Source organism: Crotalus tigris, unplaced genomic scaffold (assembly GCF_016545835.1).
Source record: "Crotalus tigris isolate CLP2741 ecotype Arizona unplaced genomic scaffold, ASM1654583v1 scf7180000023708.825605204:138715, whole genome shotgun sequence".
Lineage (NCBI taxonomy): Eukaryota > Metazoa > Chordata > Lepidosauria > Squamata > Viperidae > Crotalus > Crotalus tigris.
This window is the reverse complement of record NW_024100131.1, coordinates 102,135-127,492: the sequence shown is the minus strand read 5'-3', so window position 1 is coordinate 127,492 and position 25,358 is coordinate 102,135. Positions and strand designations below refer to the sequence as shown.

The 25,358-nt window shown below is 42.0% G+C and overlaps 1 protein-coding gene across 2 annotated transcripts in view; it reads left to right on the top strand.

Moving 5' to 3' along the window:
* Positions 1 to 263: 263 nt before the first annotated feature.
* The window catches only part of LOC120297791 (sodium-dependent phosphate transporter 2-like), an 81,506-nt gene continuing 56,411 nt past the window's right edge, over positions 264 to 25,358 (top strand). The window contains exon 1 of one of the 2 annotated variants that reach the window (XM_039320816.1): positions 264 to 539. The gene's annotated coding sequence lies outside the window, so the exon portion shown is untranslated. Of the gene's footprint in view, positions 540 to 4,153; positions 4,393 to 25,358 lie in introns of those variants that run through there. The other variant, XM_039320813.1, reaches the window with a different exon arrangement.

Here is a 25,358-nt window from a genome sequence, read left to right as displayed (position 1 = left end):
GGGAAAGAGACAGGAAAAGAAGAAGAAATTATGCAACAATTTCACCACTAACAAAATAGTTTTCTCTTCACATGCATTTTCCATTTCACTTTTACAGTAACAGCAAAAAAAATCTTCAGTTTACTGTTTCTTTCACAGTCTGGGATGGGGGAGAAACACACACACACACACACACACACACACACACACACACAGGATCAGCATAGCCACACATTCACTTCCATTCAAACTGCTTGTATAAACACTTTCACATACAGATATTTCATTTCATACTTTCTCCTGGCAAACAAATAACTATTATTATAATTTTAAGGAACTGTTCAAAAGCCAATGAGCTCCTTTCCTTTCCCAATTTCCTTTGCTCTTAGAGCTTGCCTATTAACTTTCTTGCAAAATGAGACATCCGGCCGTTATTTGTTTCACAACAGTGAAAACTCTCCTGTAGCCATACCTTTCAGAAACATGTCTTCTAAAACCCTCATGGAGTGTTTGGATTACTTCACGTGTTATGGCTTTATTCAACACCTGCTATCCATCAGGTAATATCCATTTTCCTTCTGTATTCTTTTCCTTTTGTTTTATTACTTGGTTTATTGTGGCAACCATCATTTTATCTGTTGTCTAAATTTCTCTACATATACCTTTCCACATATACCTTTTGTGCTGCCTTTAACAAGTCATCTATACTTTTCCCTGTCCATCCCTCCAATTTTTGTAATTTCTTACTTATATCTGGCCAGGATTTTACCACAAATTGTATTTTTACCAGAAGAGTATTTGCTGGGTCATCTGGATCAGTTCCAGAATACTTCCTCATTTCGTCTTTCAGTCTTTGGAGGAATGTAGCTGGAGATTCTTCTTTTTCTTGTTCTATCATTAAAGCTTTACTCATGTTCTGTGCTTTTGGGACAGCTTCTTTTATTCCTCTTATTAATAATACTCTCATATCTTCCATGTTTTGTCTATCTGCAGCATTATTATTATCCCAATTTGGTCTTACTACAGGAAACTTTACATCTGCCAAAATTGCCCCCTGTGCTTGGGGATTATGTTCCCTAGTCCAGACCAAATGAGCTGCTCTTTGAATTAACTGTCTTTCTTCTGCTGTAAATAACATGTTCTGTATCACTCCTAATTCATCCCATGTGTATATGTTTGCTCCTAACAACAGATCCAGTTGCTCTGCTACCCCTATTGGATCTTCTATCATGCTTTTCATTTCTTTCTTAAAGGCGCATAATTCAGATGCCTTTAAAGGCTCATGTACAAAACTGATACGGGCCTGTCCTTGGCCATCTACTCCATTGGGTACTTCTCTTAAAGGAAAAGCCTGTAGTGGTTTATCCTTAAAGGGAAAATTCTTTATATCTTTCTTCAATTGTTCCAATTCTTTTACTAATACCTTATAGGGTCCACCTCTCACAGCTCCCTGGGCTTGTGTTACAGGAGCTGGTAGGGGTGGTGGAATAGGTATTTGTACATTTGTTGGTTGTGGTAGATTAGGATTATAAAGTGGGGGTAAATATTTCATGGATTTTTCATCATCTTCTTCCTCTATTTCATTCTTCTCTTCTTCTTGTAAATATATTGAGGTTACTTTATGAGGGCTAGGGCCACTCATAGTCAAGGTGACCCATTTACCTGGGTTCCAAATTAAAGCATAGTCTAACTCATTGACTAATGATTTACATGTTTTCCTTGACACATACTCATATAAATTCTGATAAGCAAAATAGTCATTTGTTCCTAATCTAGGCCACTCTACTTTTTCATCTTCCCACTAGAGAAAACAACACAAATTAACCATATCTTCCTTGGTTATGTCTAATTTACTAATTATTTCATTATATGGAGGTTTTCCCCAATTACTCAACAAAATCCCTAATGGACTTTCTTTATCTATATTCAATTTGGGGTTCCTTCTTATTTTTTTCAAACACTTCTTTCCTGGAGTACTCTCTGTGTTGCCCATACTGGTTTACCGTCCTGTGTATTCTAATTGAGACTTCACATAAATTCCTTAATTCACTCCCCCCTGATCCCCCTAGATATGCACTCACATATCAGAGGTCCACTTTCGCTAAGTGGATACTTGGGATGTCACACACACACTGTCTCAAATTCACACAGGCCTACCCAGTCTTCCCACCGACTGCCTAGGCAGTGTATACTGGCCACTCCAGAACACTTACCTAGGTCCGTGCACGGAGTTGCCCAGTTCCCGGAAGCCAGCAACACACACACACCGGTTCAATTCGTATCTCTGTCTAATATCAACTCTATGGGTTCGCCGAGGAAAGCGTTGCTGCTCCTTTACCAACAAGATGAGATAGACTGTCGAAATCGACAGGGCATGCCTTCCACATCACCTTCTGGATCTGGTGCAGACAAACGATCCCGGTCTCGAGCCCCATGTTGGGCGCCAAAACTGTTGGTAGAAATTCTAGCCCACTGAATAACACCAAACTGCAAGTTCAAATTAGACAGAGATTTATTGGCTACAACGGTTTGCAAAGCGTGGTGGATTCCAAATAAATATTTGAGCCACACCTAGTCACAGCGAAAACACACATTATATACATTCTATTCCGACGCCTTGGCCCCTCCTCTGAGGTTACAATCTTATCAGGATCGCCTAAACAAAATACATTATCCATGCCCCTTACTATTTTGCTTCACCTATTCCCTTATATGTACTTTATCATGAAATCCTATAGTTCAATGTGGAAATCCTATAGCCTACGTGCAGAACTCTTCCAAGGTACATGTACATGTAGAAATTGTGTGGAAATCTTGCAGTGTACGTGTAGAAATTTTGTGTAGAAATCTTTCTGTCTGCGTTTAGAAATTTTACAGAGTACGTGTCACTTAACTTTATTTTTTATTCTAAAATTTTATTCCTAACAGGCTCAAGTTTATTATTTAGTGTTGTGTAATCTTAGCAGTTTGGGGCTTTGCCAGCAGATTCATGATTAATTAAATGGTAATTAACTGAGAAGATTGGCATACTTGGGAATCAACTGTAAGCTTTTTTTCAGATCCTTGTTATTCACCCTCATAGTAAGCTGGGGTAGGTTAGACTGATTACTTTGGGAGCAAAATGGAGTAATCCAGAAAGATAACAATTTTTTTCAGGTAGAAGTAGGAATCTTGAAAATACTTTGGGGTTTTTCTTTCACAAATTCTCTATCTGCTAAATGGGAAAGAAAACTGTATTATCTGTGCTGAAAACATAGCTCCCTCTGGAACAATCTGACGGTGCATTCATGTATTGAAGACACCTGTTGTCATTCTCCCAGATTCTCTAAGCCGGGGCAGGGGTGTGTGTGTGTGTGTGTGTGTGTGTGTGTGTGTAAAACAAACGGCTATTTCTTCAGATCTGGGGCAGGGGTGTGTGTGTGTGTGTATGTGTGTGTGTGTGTAAAACAAACGGCTATTTCTTCAGATCCGGGCCCGGTGTGTGTGTGTGTGTGTGTGCGTGTGTGTGTGTAAAACAAACGGCTATTTCTTCAGATCCGTAGCGTTTTGAAAAGGCGACTCAGTTCCAACTTCTCGGTTGCATTTCCTGACTCTGCACCAAGCATCTAGCGTGAGATAGTCCCGCTTCTCCAGGTAGAAGATAGAGGGCACTGATGTCCAGGCTCTTTCTTAGGCGCTCTTTCTCTTGTCAGGACGTAGAGAAATGCGCTTATGGCAAGTCCTTGCAATACTGCATTATGGTCAGTAAAAGGTTATGCTAAAGGGGATTTAGATTTTCCTCTCCCTCTCACTTTCGTTTCCCCAGTCTCTTATTTAAAACAAGTTCAAGTTATAGGAAGTCTCAATCCCTCCGATGGCTCCTTTAACTCTGACTCATTCCGTCATTCAACTGCAGCCTTGCAGGTATCGAAGTCGCATTTTATACGACTGAAAAAAAAATCTAGGATGTCTGAGAATAGTATCCTAAGACTGTTTCCTGGCCAGGTGCTGATGGGGACATAAAATCCTCGATTTCTTAACCAATCTCTGGGGTCAGGTTTTCTTCCGCTTTGCGGTAGAAAAAGCCAAAAGCGGAAGTCTGGACTGTGCACCTTCTCGATCTCCTCCTTCCTTCACTTCCGTTGGGCATTTTATTTATTTATTTATTTCTTCGTTTGATGTGCATCCGGGTCCTGCCGGCGTGCTTAGCGGCTGTTGTGGAGAGTGGGTAGATGAGACGCCGGGTTCAGCGAGCGCGTGGCTGGGGGGTGAGTAAATAGAACTGGCCGGCCAGGCGCGCGCACACCCGAACGAGCGGCTTTTGCATTTCCGTCTTCTCCGAGCCGTCCGTATGAGGTGGCGAAGGGTTTGCGCTGGAAATCAGCTCCTCTCCGTCCTAGTTGCGATGACCTGAAGTCCCGCGGATATTGACCGGTCTGTTGTCTACAGGCATTGCCCACATTCCTTTTTCTTTACAGGCCACGCTTCTGTCCGCCTGCCTGATGCGGTTTCTTGTGCGTAGAAAGATGAAAACAAGCCCAGCTTTCTTTAGAGGGAAAGGGGCTTGTTGCATTTCCAAACCCTGACAAGCGTTTGATAGTCATGAAGTGTATTTAGAGTGTCAGACAGTAACCAGTTTTACTGGATAATTGTTGGGTATAGTGAGGATTGTGCCAATAGAGAAGTCCTATGAAAAGCGGGTGCTGAACCGACGTTGCCGTTTGGCTTCTGTCACCCAGGTGATGACAAAAAAAATAAAAAATGGAGAAGTAGCATTCTTGTGTTGAAGCAAATGCATTTTCCATGCAGTTCTTGTCCTTTCCGGGGGAGGGGGGGAATCGGAACTTTCTATTAAGTGCTCTTTTGTTTGGCTTGCTATTAAACATGCATACCTAGTGCTTTTGTTATCTTCTTGGTTCACTTTCTGCACAGTTTATAGATCTCCCAATCTTATGGCTTTAGTGTAATCCGGGCCTTAAGCAATTAGTCCGCAGGATCTGCTGTTGAGGAATCACGTGATCAGCCTGTACTGTACTCCTGCTTTAAGTGAATCGCAAAGAAGAAGAAAAAGAGCATTCGTTAAGAGACGAATGCTTACAGCCGAAAATTAAAATGACTGTTGTAAGGTGGATGTAAATTGGCGTTTCAAACCGACATTTCTAATAAGACGTTCCCTCTCCAAGAATGGCATTTTTATTTTTAAATTAGACTTCCTTTGGAATAAGCACACTTTAAATGGTTTTACACGGATTTAAATTTCTGACTGTGAGCAAAACTGTTTATTTTTCATTTCTCCACAAAGCAGATCTGCTTGACTGTTAGAAATGGACATCTAATCATTCAATTTTATACAGTGAGAAAAAACACACCAACTATTATCAAAGGAGAAATTTTGTATTACAGACCTAGTCACAGAAGGCTACTTCTGTTGGTTGGACATGGGCATGTTAATCTCATGCACGAGGGTTTACCACATGACTTTAACAAAGCAAAATAGAGTTGGGGACAATCAAATGGAGACTTTTGTATGAGGTGAGGTAGGTTTTGTTTTGTTACAATCTGTTCAGAAATGTTAATGCCAATTGTTTGAAATGGGATGATATTTTAAATTAAACGTAAAGGAAAATTAAATTCATCTAAAGTAAAATAGTTGAGGTTAACAGTTGTGCAAATATATTACCCAAAAAGGTATTTAACATAAATTTTATAACATAAGAAAAATAGGCTTGAAAACATCCAAAGGACTATGCACTATTCAGGAGCATGAACAAATCACTTCTCTTCAAATTGTTAGAGCGTATACATCTTTTGCAAGATTTTTTTCAAGATGGCCTTTTCAAAATTTCTTCTGGCCATGTCCTCTTCCACGATTTGTTTTTTCATGCATTAGGAGATAATTGGGAACAAAGTTTCAAAGCAGATACAAGAGGCTTATAAAAGAAACAGGTCTTTTAGTGGTAACTTCAAAAAGAAGTGCTTTGTTCTTACATTTAAACATTTCCCAGCATCTCTTTCAGATGTTTTGCACAATGTTAATGCAAGTAACAGAGGCATCTACATCTGTTTTCAGTGACTAAATTATAACAACTGAACGCATAACTGAAGCATGAAAGTAACTGTACAGAGAATCATAGCTTTTACAGAATTTTAGGAATTGTCTTTCCTGAAATAACTTTATTTCACTAGGGATAGTTTTGAAGGTAGTTTTGTTATCAATATTTTACCTATATTCAGTTTTGAACAACTTATTTATTTCTTAGCTATTTTGGGCCTCTTCGGTAGGAATGATGCTAGCACTTAGTGTGATGTTTTTGAAAATCATGCCAATGAAATATGAGCAATAGAATAAGACTCAAGATTGCACATTCCCCATTCTCTAGAGCAGCGGTTCTCAAGCTGTGGGTCGGGACCCCATTTGGGGTCGAACGACCATTTCATGGGGGTCGCCAAACAACGCAGTCCGCCATTTCCCCCCCCCTTTTCCTTAGCTGTGCTACTCCCTTTTATTCTATTGGCTTTTGAAAGCCTATAGAATGGACTCTCTTGAATAGAGTCTAATTCTATTGGCTTTCAAAAGCCAATAGGAATTGTCCAGGCTGTCTCTGCCCTGCTGAGCCCGCCAAAATTCCCATTCTGCAAACGGTGGTGCACCAGTTGAGTAGTCCTCGACTTACGACCGGTTGAGTAGTCCTCGACTTACGATCGGTTGGGAATCGCGGCATTAAAAAGGTTGAGAACCACTTCACTAGCACAAGCCCGCCCCATTTGTGCCAGCAGAGACAACCTACTTTGGATCCTGTTGGTTAAAGAACTTCGACTACCGGGATCCAGAAGAGCCTTCCCTGCTGGAGTGCCTGCCCTATGGAACATTTTTCTCTCCAAGGTGAGATCTTCTCCACCCTCCTATATAGAGCCCAAGATCTGGCTCTGCTGGTTAGACTGGGACCCAGTGGGGGATACTACACTAAATTTGATAGCAGGCACGACCTCCTCCCTCCTTCCTTGCTTCTCTACATGGTCATCTTTTATTCTCATATCACTATATTCTCATTGTTTCCATTTTCATTGTTTATTCTATTATTCCATTAGTTTGCTACTGTTATGTTTACACTTCACGAATGAAGGCAAATATATGTATCCTAGAATAATGATGCAAAATAGAATTTGGGTCAGTCACCGGGATCAGAGATTTATTCTACTGACCTTTTGGACCCATGCTGGAGCCCATCTTTGGGGAATTTCTCTACTGGAATATGTGCTTTGGGCTGTTCTGTGAGTCGTGTCTTTGTGTTGCCTTCCTATTGGTTGATTGGTGTGTTGATTGGTGGCGATTGGCTGTTGTTTCCTTGGGCTGCCAAGTGCCCGGCTCCTAAGTATTTATTTATTTATTTATGAGACTTATATACCGCTTTAAGTGCAAGCACTCTCTAAGCGGTGTACACCAGTAAGCAATATATATACATTTACATTGCCCCCAACAATCTGGGTCCTCATTTTACCTACCCCGGAAGGATGGAAGGCTGAGTCAACCTTGAGCCGGTGAGATTTGAACCGCTGACCTGCTGAACACAGTCAGCTAAAGTGGCCTGCAGTACTGCACTCTAACTGCTGCGCCACCTCGGCTCTTTGTATTTGATAGGCAGGTGGTAATTCAGCACTCCTGCTAACTGACAAGGGGTCTGTTGGGAAATTCCCTGAAGGTGGGTTCCAGCATGAATCCAAAAGCTTGGAAGAGTAAATCTCTGGTCCCGGTGACCGACCCAAATTCGATTTCACACTTCTTTTCATTTCTCTGTTTTATTGCAGTATGGCTGCCTAGTATAGCCTCATGGAAAAATAGATCACAAATAATAAATTAATATCTGCCACTTTACTGTCTGTCCTTATAGTTTGGAAATGCTGTTTGGAGCTCTTGCAATACTCTAGCTTTAATCATCTGGAATAATTTGATTTTTGTCTGTCATCTCGCTTACCTCTAATTTTAGACTATCTATGACAGTGGTGACGAACGCCCCAGTCCTAGGCCTTCAGCTGGGTTTTATAAAACTTTTTTGCTTTAGGCCTCCGCCACCGTGTGCACAAAAACAAAAAAGGTTCAATCAGTCAATTTCAACTTCTTGCCGGAAAAGAAAAGGTCTTGTAAAGTTGGAAATGATTGATTGAATGTTTTAGTCCCACCCAGTCTGCCGTTATCACTGCGGCCATGCCTACCCAGTGGGCCACGCCCAGCCAATGGGCCACGCCCAGCCAATGGGCCACGCCCAGCCAATGGGCCACGCCCAGCCAATGGGCCACACCCACCCGGCACTCGACGATGCATAAGTGGGTTTTGGGTTGCAGTTTGGGCATTCGGTCTCTAAAAGGTTCGCCATCACTGATCTATGAACTAAAGGATATCTATTGATCTGAGCAGAAATTTGGATCATTCTTATTTTATATTGCGAACACTGTCCATTTAATCATATTCTCTGCTTTCTAATAATTCTTGTCATTCTATTTGCTTTTCATTCAATTGTATAGAAAGATGGATTTTCCTTTGAATGTATGTGTGGATGAATGAATTGTTCTGTATCAATTGTCTGCAGTACTAAATGGAAATTTCAGAGTGTATCTGGATATATTTATGTCTATTTGGAGGTATACTCTGAGGCGTTCTTCATTTAATAGAAACCAGAATCTTGATGCTGAAATGGATTTCCATTCTATTGGCATATTTCTGAAACTTGTTACTCTATGCTGGCTTTATCTATGCTTGACTTACTAGTTTAGAACTTGCAGTTTTGGAAATTTCTTCTTTGTTTAAAATAAGTTTTCTACAGTTTTCTGTTGGTATCGATGATGGAGTTTCAAGTTTAGTAGACATGGGGGAAACATCAAGACAAGAGAGACATATTAGAATTTTTAATTTTGCAAAAGGATTTATTCTTGATTATTTAAAAGGGAATAGAAGTATAGAAGTTATTAATGTAATGATCATTAGTATTAATGCAACTAATCTATGTTGAAAAAGTCCATAGTCATATGGCCATCCCTCTCAAATATAACTCTGGGTTACTAACAATGAAGAAAAACAAGATAAAATCTTCAAAACTAAATAATAAGTAACCTATACAGCAGTTTAAATAAAACAACCCAATAAACATAAGCATAATATAAACTTAACCACACACCTAGATCCTAAGGTAACCAAACTAGGTATTCAAAGACTTACAAGAGTTAGTAGGGTTAAGGCAAGTCTGTTCTCTGGAAGACTGATGTTCCAGAGAATGGGCCCCAGAACAGACTCTCTTCTTGGATGCAGCCAGATGCATCCTGCTTGGATGCAGCTGCTAGTATTTAAGGAAATATTTTTTACATCTTTTCATTTTTGTTTGCATATCATTATTTGTATGCAATAATGAAAAATAAATTAATTTCTAATCTTCAGATGATTTTCATTTTTGATGGATAAGATTTTTAGTGGACAAAGCAAAATAATTTTTAAAATTTTGAATCAGTTTTTGTAATTGTATTTCTTTTAAAGAGTATGTGAGTGATTATTTTCCTAGAACGCTGTTTTGCACTGTTAAAAAGATTTTATGACATCTGAATGTTAGCAAATGCTATATAATTACCTAAAATCTGCAAAGAACAACTTTTTGGGATCAAGGTTATGCCAGTTATGACAGTTTCATAATTCCAATTTCTTTAAAAAGATAGAAAAAATAGTAATTAGGTTCAGAGAGCAAACAAAAAATTGTTAAAAATTAGAGTAATTAATTAAAGACATAGCTTTTATTTCATCTATATTTTACCTTAATATATAAGGACAATACAAATTATGGTAAAATATAATGCAATAAAACTAAAAAACAATCTGGAACTAAAAAGTAAATAAAACTATACATAAAACCCAGTAAATCTAGCTACGCATCTAGGAATAGTTATCTCAAAATCTTGTGGCACCTGCTGTGTATTTTAGGACCCTTTCATTAATAAAGTGCATTTTTCATTCATTTCTGCAATATGTAAATAAATAAAAAAGGAATTATTATAATGGCCATGTCTTTTTGGCAGCATACTAGGTAAATGTGTCTTTATTGGAATTGTGCACATTTTACATGTCTGGATTAAATATGTTTGATTTTTACATGGTGCTTTTTAATTTAATTTATTAGTATTATACATATTTGTGGTGATCCCTGTAACAATAAAAAAACATTATTTACTGAATGTTGTTGTTGTTGTTATTATTATTATTATTATTATGTTCACTTAGCGCAGCGGTTCTCAACCTGTGGGTCGCGACCCCATTTGGGGTCGATCGACCTCTTTTGTGGGGTCGCCAAACGCGGCGACCCGCCATTTTGTCCCCTCTGGGGGCGCGCCGCGCCTCCGGGGGGTGATGCCGCGCACGCGCGCCGCGCGTGGGGGCGGCGGCGCGCCTCCGAAGGGCGCCACCGCGCATGCGCGCCGCGCGTGGGGGCGGCGGCGTGCCTCCGGGGGGCGCCACTGCGCATGCGCACCGCGCGTGGGGGCGGCGGCGCGCCTCCGGGGGCGCCACCGCGCATGCGCGCCGCGCGCGGGGGCCCCGCCCCCATGCGCGCCGCACGTGGGGGGCGGCGCCACGCATGCGCGTCGCGCGCGGGGGCCCCGCCCCCATGCGCGCCGCACCGCGCATGCGCATAACGTTTGTGTGGCGGGGGTCGCCGTCACACAAACGTTGAGAACCGCTGACTTAGCGAACATTTGAAGTTGCACCATAAGCGCCACCTAGTGTTTATGAATAAGTCTCAAAATTACGAATGTTGCAGCATCACGAGAGTCGTTCACCCTTATGAACGATTGCAGAGGCACTGCAACATTCACCCTGCCTATTACCCTCCCTCCCCATGCAGGGTCTCCATAGGCACTAGGCCTGTGGATACTCACATTGCGAAGATCTAGAGAGCCTTTGGTTTCTTGGTCTGTTTCAGTGCTTCAGGCCTTTGGTGCATTCACAAAGAATGGAGGCCTAAAGTACCGCATGATCTCATTGTACTTTAGGCCTCTGTTCTTTGCAAACGGAGGCCTGGATGAGATCTGCTGCAAAAGGCTTTGCAAATGGAGGGAAGGACTGAAACATTGAAGCTTTCCCTCTATTTTTAAAGTCTTTTGCCATCTTTGCAAAAAGCCTTTGCTGCCAAGAATGGGGCCAGGAGGGACATGTGCATCTCTGTAGGTCTCCATTTATAGCACAAAAGCCTTTTTTCTAGGCCTTTGCCAATGGGAAAAGAGGCTGGGAAGAACACATGCTTCCCACCAGGACTCTGTTTTCTTCAGCAAAATGCTTGAGGAGGCCTTTACCAAAGAAAATAGAGCCCCAGACAGGCCCACTCATCCCTCCAGGCCTCCATTTTCATTGGCAAGATCTTTAAGCACTTTACCTGTGAAAATAGAGCCCCAGAGAGGTGTGTGTGACCCTCCGGACCTTTATTGTTGTCACAAAGGCCTTCTCAAGCACTTTGCCAAAGAATACGGAGCCCCAGAGGGGAGCATGCTCCCTCTGGGCCTCTGTTCTTGTCAGCAAAGGCCTCAAGCAAATTGCTGATAAAAATGGAGCCCTGGAGTGGAGCCTCCATTCTTATTGGTAAAGCTAGGTGTCCTGATTTTGTACAACTTCAGGCACCCATTCGCTTTTGCAGAGAATGGGTGCTTGAAATCTCGCGAGATCAGGGCACCCAAAAACTTCCAGTCTATACACGAAAAGAGTTTGCATGACAGTGGGAGGTTTGAAGCAACATGAGTTTGCTGTCCCAACCTCCCTAATGGTGTGCAAACACTTTTCTGTGCTGAGCCTTTGGAGGAGACTCATCGAGGCTGCCTGTCATTCCAGAAGTGGCAGGCAGCCTTGGTGTGTCAGAGAAGCCGAGCAGGGCATGCTCATCCTTTTTCCCTCTGCTCACCGCTTGCCAGGAACAGGCAAAAGAACAGGCTGGAGAGGAGACAGATCTTCACAAAGTAAGTGACCTGGCATGGCAGGATGGGGGGGGAGCAATTGTGGGGATCCCAGACAAGGGAGAATGAGGTATTTCAGTGGGTCAGGGGAGGTCTTGAATGGTCTGAAGCAGGTGGCCTGTTCCATCGCTAGGTCCCCCATGGCCTTCCCCACCCAGAGATACCTCATGTGCACTTAACGACCTGCTCATTCGATTAGAGAATGTGTGGGCGAAAGGAGGGAGTGATCTATTCAAGTTACAAGATTCACTCCTAGAAATCCTTGAGTTACGAATGGAATGGGCAGGCTACATTACATTCGTAACTCAGGTCTACCAGTATTTCTTATTTTTACTAGGCTTAGTTTTTCCAGTGCAGTTTTCGGGGGAGGGGGGGAACAATTCATGCATGTATCTATTCATTTTTCCTCTTTGCTGTGTAATGGTAGGAACTCTCATCCAGTTCCTACTTCTTAGACTTAAATAAACCTTTAAAATTATTTTAATCTTCGTAGCAATATACTCCTCAATTATTTTTTTGTGTTATTATCAATTTTAATTTGTTTTTCCCCTTTGTATTCCTTGTTTGACTTATATGAACAATAGTGCCTTTATTTGGGAGAACCTTTTTTTTTGCCTTTTATGGCTTCCTTAATCTATTTATTAACAAAACTGGCATCTTCTTGGACTTCCGGTGGATTTTGCGCGCGCGATGGCGGCTACTTTGTAGCCGTCCCTCCTGGGTAAGTGTAAGAACCGCTATGAACAGCAGACATCAGCTGTTCAGCGGTTCAAAATCCCCCTCCCGGGCAAAGGGGGGGGGTAGAGAGTGTCTGAATAGTGGTAGAGCCTCTTTTGCACCCCCCAAGTTTTTTTGGGGGGGTGAAAGGAGTGCTCCCACGGAGTTCAGACTGTCTCTGCTTCCCAGCTGTTTTTGTCCTCAGGGACAAAACGAGCCGCTGCAAACACCTCCGTGCTTAAAGAGAACTGGTGAGGTTTTTTTTTTTAAAACGGACAGAGCTGAGTAGAGGATTTAGTTTTTGCTTTCTTTGACTTATTTGGATTTTAAGTTTTAAGACTTGTTTCTATTTTTATTCTCTCTTTTTATTTTTCTTTCTTTGTTGAAAGGGAAAGTAAAATGGCGATCGGCAAATCTCTCGGTGTTTTTTTTCTGGAAGTTAGAATGCTGACCGGCAGGCTTTTTGGTGTTTCTCTTTCTTTCCTTTCCCTTTCCCTTTTTATTTTCTTATGATTGGAATGGTTGTTTTTGGTATCTCTAAGTATTTTTTTTTGGAACGGACTTTTTCTATTTAATTATTTTTTTTTCTCTTCTCCCCCCCCTTTTTTTTCTTTGAACTCCCTTCTTTTTATTGTAATGACCCTTTTTTGAAGGACTTTTTTCTGTTTAATTTTTGCAATTTTTAAGAAGGAGTAAAGCTTTTTTTAATTCCTTTTCTCTTCCTTTTTTTTCCCTTTTTTCTTTTTATTATAATGACCTTCTTTGGAGGGAGTTATGATTTTTGAAGGAATTTTTATAATTTTTTAAGAAGGACTAAAGGTTTTTCTTTAAGATGGCTCCAAAGTGTCCAGGGATTTCTACAGCTTCTAAATCAACAGTTTCACCCTCGTCTGGGGGTCAGCTAATAACTATGAAGGATTTGCAAGACATGATGGGAGATGTTATAATTCAAATTAGGGCAGAAATGAAAAAGATTTTAGAGGAAAATAATAAGATCTTGAGACAAGATTTTGTTTTGGCTTTAGAAGGAGTTGCTTCTGTTCTTGAAAAGGTGAACTCCCATGTGGAAGAGGTAGCTGAAAAAGTGGACATAATGGAGGGGAAAATTGAAAGTATGGAAAAAGAAATGGAAAATGAGATTCTTATGCTTCAATATGGACAAATGGAATATGCTTTAAGAATTAGGGGCCTGGGAGAGTCTTTGCAAGGAGATCTGAAAGAGATGGTTGCAAAGGACTTTGCATTGATTTTGAATAAAGAAAAAGAGGGAATACTTAGTGAAATTGAAAAATTATTTAGGGTTAACTCTGTGGTGGCAGCACAGAAGAATCTGCCAAGAGATGTGGTAATTTACTTTGGTAAAAGATCTTTACGCAATGAAATTGTGCAAGCCTATTATAAGAAGAGATTTCAAATTGCTTCACAAGATGTTATAATTTTTAAGGAGATCCCATCTAAAATTCTAAGAAGAAGAAAGGAGTTTGCTTTTCTAGCAAATGAACTTAAAAAGAGAAAAATTCTATTCAGATGGGATGTTCCGACTGGAATGGTGGTGAACTACCTGGGGACATGTTATAGACTTAATACTGTTTCTCAAGCAAAAGATTTTTATACTTCGGTCCTGGGGGTATGTGCATCGCCATCTATTAAGTTTAAAGCTTTGGAAGAAAAGAATGTAGAATTACAGTTTGAAGAGCCTATATTTATGAAAACTGGCGAATCTTTGTGTGAGAGGCCTCAACAAGTCCAGGTTGAGGAGCAGAAGACAACTTGTGCAGCATACAATTCCAAAGAAAAGCAGCAACAGAAGAAGGTTAAGGAAGTTTCATATTCAGTGGTCTCTGAATCTCTGGGAGATGTTAGACCTACAAAGTCTTTGGAGCAATCTTCAAGGGTGGAATTGCTGCCTGAAATGGAAATTGGGAAATCTCAGTTTGAGGGGCATCAACAAGAGAGGAACGGGCAGAGGATAACTTGTACAACTTACAATTGTAAAGACCAACACAAGGAGGAATTCAAGGAACCCTTACCTGTATTGGCTTCGGAGTCGATGGGAGATTCAGGAATTTTGGAGCAGTCTCCTAAGGCAGAGCTTGCAGCATTTCTTACGAGTTTGATACAAGAATGGAGAATGGAAATGGAAGAATGGAAGAATGGAGAATGGAAAAAACTGGAATGTGAATAATTAATAATAATACTAATATAATTGAGATTGATAAGGATGCAGTTTCTTACGGATGGAATTTGTTATTGGCGAAGATTGAAATGTTTAATGTGTTTATTATGGATAGGCGTATAAGGGAATTTTGTTGTTTTAAGTTTTGAACCTTTAATGATAATATTGTTTAAATTTGTGTTTTGAAGGGATTATAATTTGTTTATTTTAGTGAGGGGATTCTAATGTTTTAAATTTTAAGTAATGTTTAAATTTGTGTTTTGAAGGGAGTATAACTTGTTCAAGTTTTAAGTATGCTTAAACTTGGTTTTTAAATATTATTAATATTTTTAAGAGAAAATAATTTGTTTAATTAAATGTCTAGATTTGTTTAGGAAAGAAAGTAATGTTTAAATTTGTGTTTTGGGAGGGAGTTTATATAGAATGATGATTGTATTTAGATTTGTTTAGGATTTAAAAGTGTTTTTAGTTTTTAAATATTATTATTAATATTTTTAAGAGAAAATAATTTGTTTAACTAAATGTGCTTAGATTTGTTTAGGACTTATAGGTTTTTTAAGTTTTTTCTTTTTGGATAGGAGAGATTATGAAGATTGAAGGAAATATGTATTTATTTTAAGTTTTTTAAGAGTATTTAGTTTTAATGGTATAACAAAGGTTTATATGTTTATTTTTTTGTTTTAGGATAAAGAAAGAGGGAGAAATTAGATTTTACACTATAGATATAGATATTCAAAGAAAGTAATGTTTAAATTTGTGTTTTTGGAGGGAGTTTATATAGAATGATGATTGTATTTAAATTTGTTTAGGTTTTAAAAGTGTTTTAAGGTTTTTTTGTTTTTTTTTTGTTTTTTTTAATTAAGCCTGTACTCAGCTCTGGGAAGTCCAGGGGAGGGTTTGGGAGGTTGGGAAGGGGGGGGTGAGGTAGGGTTGGGGGGGGTATGGGAAGGGGATTTGTTTTTGTAAAATTTAAAAAATTTTCAATAAAAAAAAAAACTGGCATCTTCTTAGTTTTCTTGAGACTTCCCAATCTGTGGTACACACTTTTGCTGAGCTTTTGTTCTTCAGAATTTTAAATAGCTTCTATGAATCTTGAAGAGTTTTGATCTTTCTGGTTTTCTATTTTAGCTTATATTTTAATTTATTTTTGAAAAGATTTATTGTTCTGAATTCAGATGTTACTTCTCTCTGTATTTTGCCATCTTTGCTTGAGTCATGCTTCTGTATGTGTCTGCAAATTTTCAGTGTTGAAAGAATCAACTGCTCTGTACATAAATGTGAAGAATCCTTCTATTGTAAGTATACATAATCTGGTACTCTATGTGTATATTGAATTATAGCCTTCTTAAAGCTGGAACTATTGTGTGTGCTGGCAGTGCTTTATGGAATTTTAGTTCAAAGGATCTGCAAAGCATTAGGCTGTTTATATTGTACCCCCACTCTTGAGAATTTTTTCTATTTTAATTTCTTATCAAGAATTCTTCTTGAGAAAAGGTTTAAAAATAAAGCCTATGGTAACAATATTGTATTTCTTTGGAAGTCATAATGCATACCTCTTTTTCTCCATCATATGAGGTTTATATATGCAGATAGAATTTATTGCTATAAAGGTAACAGTATCTAATTTTCAAGTACCCTCTTTTCTAACAGTGTTAAAGCTGTTATAAAAATGTGGCATTTGAAAAAAATAATACTTTTTCCCCAGAAACTTTATTTGAGCAAAATAAATCTCCACACATGACAACCTGAGTGATGCTGTCTCTGTAATGCTGTCTCTGCCCTCTCGCAATGCCTGGAAGCTCTAGGGATCTAGATGAGAGACAACAGACTTTGACTAAACCCTGGCAAAACTTGGACTCAATGGCTTTGGGTGCATGGAGCCTCAGGATCTGAATGTATGTCATCCTCTGTTCTCGATGGGATTGTTCTAGCCTTTTCAGATCCAGTTCATAACTTAGGGGTTCTCCTGGACTCATGTCCTCTGCTTGAACAGCAAGTTGCAGGCATGACCAGGAGAGCATTTGCACAGCTGCGGTGTGTATACCAGTTATGATCTTTCCTGGAGCATGACTCCCAGTGCTCAGTTATTCACACTCTGGTCATTTCTCATCTGAGCTACTGCAGTGGGACTACATTTGAAGTCCATTTGGAACCTCCAACTGGTGCGAAGTACAGTGAGATAAGTCTTTAGGAGCCCTAGGACAGCCCATATTACACTTCAGTTTTGCGAACTTCACTGATTACCATCTGTTTCTGAGGGCAGTTCAAGGTGTTGGTTGTGACCTATAAAGCTCTTAATGGCAGAAGTCTAGGCCACTTGATGAACTGTCTTATCCTTCTAGCATAGTGCCAGCAGAGAGAATCTGTTTCAGATTCCACTGGTCAAAGAAAACTCTTTTCCACCAGCTTTGGTCACCGTCATTATCATCATCAAATTTTCCTACCCTCTTACTTATGTAACAAGAAAAAAGCATATTTTTATGGGATGTTAAATTGCTCTATGATCTGCTGGTTTTAACTGTTCAAGTGTAGTGATTTTAAAAATGTGGATCTGGTACACTTAACTGTATCTTGGTTGGTTGCTTACAATGAGAGTGATTATAGTTTATCAGATTTAGCATATATTGTTTCTCCTTATGATTGCCTAGTTTATTAATGATAATTTTGTCTACTAATACTTAATTTAATAATGTCATATAATTTAATAAGTATTTATATAATTTAGCAGTAATAACTATGTCCTGTTAAATTATTTACAGTGAAGGAAAAAATTATTTGATCCCTGCTGATTTTGTACATTTGCTCATTGACAAAGAATAGGAGCACTCTCTTAAAGGGAGTGCTCCTAATCTCAGCTTGTCACCTGTATAAAAGACATCTGTCCACAGAAGCAATCAATCAGATTCCAAACTCTCCACCATGGCCAAGACTAAAAAACTGTCCAAGGATGTCAGGGACAAGATTGTAGACCTACACAAGGCTACACAAATAGCTTGGTGAGAAAGTGACAAAAGTTGGTGCGATTATTTGCAAATGGATGAAACACAAAATAACTGTCAATCTCCCTTGGTCTGGGGTTCCATGCAAGATCTCACCTCATGGAATTTCAGTGATCATGAGAACGTTGAGGAATCAACCCAGAACTACACAGGAGGATCTTGTCAATGATCCCAAGGCAGCTGGGACCATAGTCACCCCCCAAAAAAAACAATTGGTAACTCACTATGCCATGAAGGACTGAAACCCTGCAGCGCCTGCAAGGTCCCCTTGCTCACATGTACAGGCCCGTCTGATGTTTGCCAGTGAACATCTGAATGATTCAGAGGAGAACTGGGTGAAAATGTTGTGGTCAGATAAGACCAAAATCGAGCTCTTTAGCATCAGTTGAACTCGCCGTGTTTGGAGGAGGAGGAATGCTGCCTATGACCCCAAGAACATCATCCCCACCATCAAACATGGAGGTAGAAACATTATGCTTTGGGGGTTTTTTTCTAGTAAGGGGAAAGGGCAACTTCACCGCATCAAAGGGACGATAGACAGGGCCATGTACCATCAAATCTTGGGTGAGAACCTCCTTCCCTCAGCCAGGGCGTTGCAAATGGGTCATGGATGGGTATTCCAGCATGACAATGACTCAAAACACATGGCCAAGGCAACAAAGGAGTGGGTCAAGAAGAACTATTAAGTTCATACTACCATATGTGTGGGAATGCCCAAAGATTCGTGAGTATTGGAACAGGACACGAAACTGGTTGAGGGATATATTATCACTGGACTTAGAGTTAAAACCTGAACTCTTCTTGTTGGGAATAGCGACAGAAAAATACGACAAGGGAACAATCTACCTGCTGCTACACATCCTGACTGCAGCTAGGCTTGCTTTAGCGCAAAAATGGAAGAACAAGGAAATTCCCACAGAGGAAGAGTTAATACATAAAATATTAGCATGTGCGGAAATGGACAGGCTCACAATGATATTAAAAGATAAATGTGGATCAGTTTATTATGAAACGTGGGATAAATTTTACTGCTGGAGGAATTTGAAGAGGATGGTTGGGATTAAAGATGAATATTAAGATAGAAATATATGTTATTTTAGAACAAGTATTGTATATAAAACTTAGATATATGTAGAGATGAAGAATTGATTGTAAAAAGTGGAATAATCTGATAAGAATAAGTCTCATAAATAAATAAATAAATAAATAAGAATGTATATACTGGAATGTCACATTAAATCCAATGTTTGTTTGTTTTTAACTGTATTATAAATAAAATTTGTATATATAAAAAAAGAACCATTCAGGTTCTGGAGTGGCCTAGCCAGTCTCTAGACCTTAACCCCATAGAAAATCTGTTGAGGGAGCTGAAGGCTTGAGCTACCAAATGTCAGCTCGAAACCTTAATGACTTGGAGAGGATCTGCAAAGAAAAGTGGGACAAAATCCCTCCTGAGATGTGTGCAAACCTGGTGGCCAACTACAAGAAACTTCTGACCTCTGAATGCTAACTAGGGTTTTGCAACCAAGTACTAAGTCATGTTTTGCGAAGGGATCAAATACTTATTTCACTCATTAAAATACTAATCAATTTATAACTTTTTTGAAATGGGTTTTTCTGGATTTCATTGTTGTTATTCTGTCTCTCATTGTTAAAAAAAATTTACCACTACAATTATAGATTGATCGTTCCTTTGTCAGTAGACAAACGTACAACTTTAGCAGGGGATCAAATAATTTTTTCCCTCACTGTAAATCTTATTTTTCAAATATTGAAAATAGAGTGAAAGCTTATCTGTGTATAATAGCTAAATGATGTGTTTTCTTACGTAGATCTAAAACTATATAAGTGTATAGCCAGTATTAAAATATATGCAAATAGGGCTTCTATTACTGTGCAGTGATTTGAATTTGGAAGGAAAACATAGAGGGATATGTTTGACACAATTGTTAGCAGTTTTTTTAAAGAACTCATCTTGGCAGATCACACAGTGCAGTTAAGGAGACGTCAACAGAAGTGGTGTTTTTGCCTGTGTGATCTCTGAATATCTTTTTGACCTTTTTTTTTTCAGATCTGGATAATAAATTACAGACTTTATCACTGAAATCTAAAGTATTTTAGCATACATGACAATAATTTAAAATAGTTAAAAAATAGAATAAAAATTTTATTGAGTCAAACTCCTATAAGCTTTATGCATTACACAGTTTATTATATCAGGCAAATTATTTATCTTTCCCCCCTTAACCTGGCTTCCTTAATGCCTCACCAACTAGTTGGTACTTGTAAGAGGAAATTTAATTTACTTTCAATATTCCAGTTTAATTCTTGCTAACCATCTTTTAACCCACGAAGCTCTCTTCTATGTAAAACCTAGATTTCAATAACATTCTTTTCAGTCCAATCTTCAGTTTTGCCTCTGAGAGTGATCAAAGCCTTTCAGAGCTCATCTAGGTGTTTGATGAATAATCCTTTATTTTAATGGAATGATTTGCCAGCACAGTAACACCATTGTTTTACACTGTGCATATGAATTTGAACAGGAGGGAACAATATAAAAGTTTATGTTCATGCATTTTTTCTATTCTTCTATAGGTAGACCTCGAGTTATGAGTGTAATGGAGCCTGTACATTCCATTCGTAACTCGAAAACTTGGAGTGAATCGTACCTTGAACGAGAAAACTCCCTGCTCGTTAAGATGCCCGTGGCTGTTAAATGCACATGAGGTATCTCAGAGTGGGGAAGGCCCCCAAGGCCTCCCCGATGCACTAAGATACCTCATGCCTCCCCCTCCCTTCTTGCCGCGCCAGACTTACCTTGCAAAATCTGTCTCCTGTCTGCCATGGTTTCTTTTCCTTTGACGGAGAGGAGAGTTGGCTTGGAAATGCTTTTCGCACTGACAATGGAAGTTCCTGGATGCCATAATATCATGCGAGTGCAAACACAAATCCCCTGCAAAAGCATGGCTCCCTGAAGGCATATCTTTTTTCAAGTCTTTTTCTGGTGAAAATGAGCCCCCAGAGCAAGCTGCCACAGACCTTCCAATCTCTCTCAGATCTGCGTTTGGATAAAAAGTGTTTGAGCGGCAGCGGCTTGAGTTTCTCTGCTCTATCCAAGAGGAAAGAAGCAGAAGCACAGAGCCGGATTGCTCTCAATAAGGCCGATGCACGCGAGTGAGCAGCGCACCTGCGTCTTCTTGAGAGCAATCCTGCTCTGCGCCTCCGCTTCCTTCCTTTCGGATAGAGTGGAGAAACTGAAGCTGCTGCTACCGCTTGAATGGGGAGGAGGACAAGGAGAAGAGTGGTCAGGATTTGTGCCACCAGCCGGTCAAGCAAGCAGTAGGCCAGGCAGGGTGGGTGGCTGGCTGGAGAGGGAAGATCGTGGTCGCTTAGGTAGCTGTTGCCGCTGCCAGCAGCTTGGACACAGGTGCAAGGGGACCCACCTTGTGATGTTTTCCCATTCAGTTGAAGGCTTCATTTCTGCCTTCAAACCAAGGCCGGCGCATGTGAGCGAGCAGAGTACCCGGGCCACGGAAGGCATTGTTCTCCAGCACTGGAGATGGATAATCCACTCAGTGGGTTGAGACTGTGTTCCTGCCCAATCAGATCAGTCAGCCAAAGTTGCCACGCCTGTCCTGGACCACGACTTCCCAGTCTTGACTGATCTGGCCCAGAGAACAGACGCACAACTTTGGCTCCTAGGCAAGTATAGTTCCTTTCCATTGGGGGATTATCTTCTAGTAGCTGAAATTGCTTAGTTTTAAAAATTAATTGGAGATAATTTAATTCAATTTAATTGATTACTCTAAAATTCCCTTACTAAATTGTAAGACTCAGGAAGTCAGATTCCCTAGAGGGGAAACCACCCTCACTTGAAAGGGGGAATTCCCTAACTCCCCTCCCTCACCCCCCCACCCTCCCACAGCCGGAGCAGCCGGCAGCCGCCTTAAACAAACGGGGAAGCTCGTGCAACCCCGTGCGTTATAAAAAAAAAAAGAAAGACAGAAAGGCAAGCAATTAGCGAGGGGAGCGGAGGACAAAGGGGACGCATGCCGGGAGGGAGATTGATTAAGGGAAACAGCTGGCGAGCGAAGGAGCAGCTTCTTTCACTCACTAGGCTGCTCAGGGTCATTTAAACGAGGTGCCATTGCCTGGGCAGCTTGGAGCACGCGCGACTCTTTGTTACAACCGCACGTGGCACAGGCAAGAGGGGAGACTTTCTGCGCATGCCCGGCAGCCTTTTAGCACAGGCGCAGTAGTCTCCTGCCTCTTTAGCACATGCGCAGTAGACTCCTGGCCTTTTTAACACATGCGCAGTAGTCTCCTGGCAGTGGCGGCCATATTTTTGTGCAAACAGGGGATCCAATGCTCCCTGAGAAGCCTAGGTCCAGCCGCTGGAGTAAATTAACAGGCAAACAGTACTAAGGTACTAGAGCACCTATTATTCATTTAGAGACATTCAAATCAGATGCTTGTTCCAGGACTTGGAGCCTTCAATCCAAAGTAAATAAGAACCTTTCATAACTAACTGAATTCAGTTGCCTTTGGCTCCTTCCGGACTTTGGGTCCCCCATTAGTGGCCCGTACGCTTCTGGATTTAGTGGTGGGTTCCAGGCATCCCCAGTCACGTCCTTACCCACCATAATCCAGCCGGATTCCAGGCATTCCCATTAGCATGCCTGTTCTTATCCGTGCACAGTGACTAACTCTGACAATTTTGCAGAGTCTGCTCCTGAGTTCCAGACGCCCCCTGTAGTGCACCTGTCCTTACTCAAAGTTGGAGCTCTCCTACTACCTGGGTCCCCCCTATCGCGGCCCGGCATTAGTAGAGAATGGAGGAAGCAATCATTCCCTCCACTGGAGCCCTGCCTTCATCCTCTGGAGCACCCTCTTCAGAGGATTCGGAATCCTCTGCAGCCCCTAGAAAGGCTGCAAGGAAGTCATCAAAGAAGGCTGACAAACAGGCAATCAGAAGACACCAAGCCCTAGAAAAGGAGTTCAACAGAGCCCAGAAAAAGGCCAGAATTGAAAATAGGCAGAATGGGGGGATAGGCCCCGAGCTACCGCTGGGTCTCCCTTCATCCCCACGGGGCGTTTGGTCATTAGGGAACTCATCACAGTCCCAAACAGAGGGCGGGATAGGCGAATTCTCATCGCTCTCCCAATCCCCCTCCCCACGGAGGTTACAGGAAACCCCGAGGACCATGCAAACCACAGCACCTGCAGGGTCGCAGGCAATGGTTACGCCCCCTGCATTGACGGGGGATCTGCTAGCTACCCTAATAGCACAGGCAGTGGACCGTGCATTTGAGGCCAGGGCTCAAACTTCCAAAGCCAAGCCTCTAGGATTTAGAACGAGGCATCGGGAGGAAACGGAGGACCATCAGGACCTCTCCTCCTTCTCAGACTCGTCGGTCTCAGAGGAAGCTTACCTGGACCAGCCAGGTACGTCACAAGGGATTCAAATGTCTGAGGAAGAGGAGGACACCTCACCTCAAGGGCCCTCCTTCAGCGGCCTGTTTAACCCTTCTCTTTTTGTTACCATTCTGCGCAAGGCTGAGGCCACAGCCATCTGGGGCTTGGGACACCAGCGGAACCTGTCACAGTTGACACGGAGGCTGAGCCAACGTTCGCCGAAAAGGTAACCACTCAATACCGCATACCATGCCCGACCATGTTCCTAAACACAATAAGGAAACAGTGGGCAGCGCCAACCTCCCTACCGCTTCCTAGCAATGCGGAGAGGAAGCTATTTAACGTAGCAAGGGAGCTAGAGGGAACATTGGAGGTGCCGGTGGTGGACGAACCCATAGGTCCCCTGATATCGGACACGGCCATATCAGGAGATTTTGCTGAGGCTCTTAAAGCCGAGGACCGAAAGAGTGAGTCCAACTACAGGAGAACGCACCAGGCAATAGCTTGGGCTACCAGGGCGACTACCTCTGGGTCCTTTTTCACCAGAGCCACACTCTGTTGGCTCCGTGAATTACAGGGCCGGGTTCCCATGGAGGACGTACGCACTCACCAGGAACTCAGCAAAATGGTAGCGGCCACGGAATATGCGTCAGACGCGACACTTTTGGCGACCAGGTTTTCAGCCAAGGCAATGGCAGCAAACAACACGAGCAGGCGCCTCCTCTGGCTAAAGAACTGGCAGGCGGATACCAAATCCAAGTGGAAATTGGCTTCGGCTCCGTACCAAGGGGGCAAAGCTGTTTGGTGAGGCACTAACGCCATACCTGACAGAGAACAAGGACAAGCGCAAGGTCCTTAAACACATGCTTAAAAGGCAGGACAAGAGACCCGGCTCCTGGGGAAGGAAACAATCCTTTCGTATGGAAACCAGGGTCAACTACTTCCAAAACAGGTAAGCCGCGGTCAGTCAGTGACGCTGGTCTGCCTCTCCCAGCTGCTAGGGAAGATGATATCGACCATAGTAATAGTTCCTTGGGCAAGGCTGCACTCAAGAGAACTGCAGTGGTTCATGCTCCCGTTTCAGAGACAGCAAATCAGTGCATCCCGGAAGAGGGTAGGCATACCTCTGAGAGTACGACACTCCCTCAGGTGGTGGCTATCTCCAGCTCTCCTCAGGGGGTCCCCCTTCAGGGAACCAGACAGAGTAGTAGTCACAACAGATGCGAGTTTATTTGGCTGGGGAGCCCACTTGGGGACCAAGTGGACACAGGGCCGCTGGTCAGTGGTGGATCTCCGACACAACATAAACTGGCTCGAGCTGCGGGCTATTCACCTAGCGTTAAGGCATTTCCACAGCAGCATAAAAAGCAGGCACGTACTGGTCCTGACGGACAACGTGACAGCCAAGGCCCACATAAACCGTCGGGGGCACACACTCTCGCTCGCTCTCGGCCGAGGCCCTTCTACTGGGGGCCTGGGCGGAACAAAATCTGGCCTCCATAAAGGCCGACCACATATCGGGGGAGGCAAACATTCAAGCAGATCTGTTGAGCAGATCAACAATAGATCACTCGGAGTGGCAACTACACCCGAAGATCTTCAGGGAGATCTGTCACCTCTTCGGGCTTCCCCAGGTGGACCTATTTGCCTCTCCTTCCAATGCCCACCTAACTCGCTTCTTCTCCCGATTCCCATCCAGGGGAGCAGAGCAGACGGATGCGTTACGGAGCCCATGGCCAAGGGGACTCCTGTACGCGTTTCCACCCTTACCTCTCCTTCCGGCGCTAGTACGCAAGATTCTGCGGGAAAGAGCCAGGGTAATCCTTGTGGCCCCTTATTGGCCAAGGAGACCTTGGTTCGCAGACCTGAGGAGTCTCTCCCGCACGAATCCATGGCGGATTCCTCCGGAGAGGATCTCCCTCAAACAGGGGGAGATCTCCCACCCAGAGCCACAATGGCTACAACTAGCCGTCTGGCTCTTGAACGGTCAATTTTAGTCAAGGGGTCTTGCTCACAGGGTGTAATTAGGGTCATACAGGCATCAAGGCGCCCCTCCACGAACCGTATCTACGAGGCCACATGGAGAAGCTTCCAATCATGGTGCTCTGAACAGGAAT